Source organism: Suricata suricatta, chromosome 8 (assembly GCF_006229205.1).
Source record: "Suricata suricatta isolate VVHF042 chromosome 8, meerkat_22Aug2017_6uvM2_HiC, whole genome shotgun sequence".
NCBI lineage: Eukaryota > Metazoa > Chordata > Mammalia > Carnivora > Herpestidae > Suricata > Suricata suricatta.
In genome coordinates this window covers 100,549,964-100,550,318 of record NC_043707.1, presented here as the reverse complement: position 1 = coordinate 100,550,318, position 355 = coordinate 100,549,964, and the positions used below count along the sequence as shown (strand labels likewise).

Here is a 355-nt window from a genome sequence, read left to right as displayed (position 1 = left end):
GCTTAGCATGACACCCTCCAGGTCCATCCACTTTCCTACAAATGGCCAGATTTCATTCTTTCTCATTGCCATGTAATACTCCATTGTATATATATATATATACTACATCTTCTTGGTTCACTCATCAGGTGATAGACATTTAGGCTCTTTCCATGATTTGGCTTTTGTAGAAAGTGCCGCTATGAACATTGGGGTACATGTGCCCCTATGCATCAGCACTTCTGTGTTCCTTGGATAAATCCCTAGCAAAAAATATGGAACGCTTCATGAATTTGCGTGTCATCCTTGTGCAGGGGCCATGCTAATCTTCTCTGTATCGTTCCAATTTTAGTATGTGTGCTGCCAAAGCGAGCAC

General features: G+C 42.0%; 1 non-coding gene across 1 annotated transcript; it reads right to left on the bottom strand.

Moving 5' to 3' along the window:
• Positions 1–248: 248 nt before the first annotated feature.
• LOC115300491 lies at positions 249–355 on the bottom strand. The gene has a single exon (XR_003912664.1). It is a non-coding gene; the product is annotated as a U6 spliceosomal RNA (small nuclear RNA).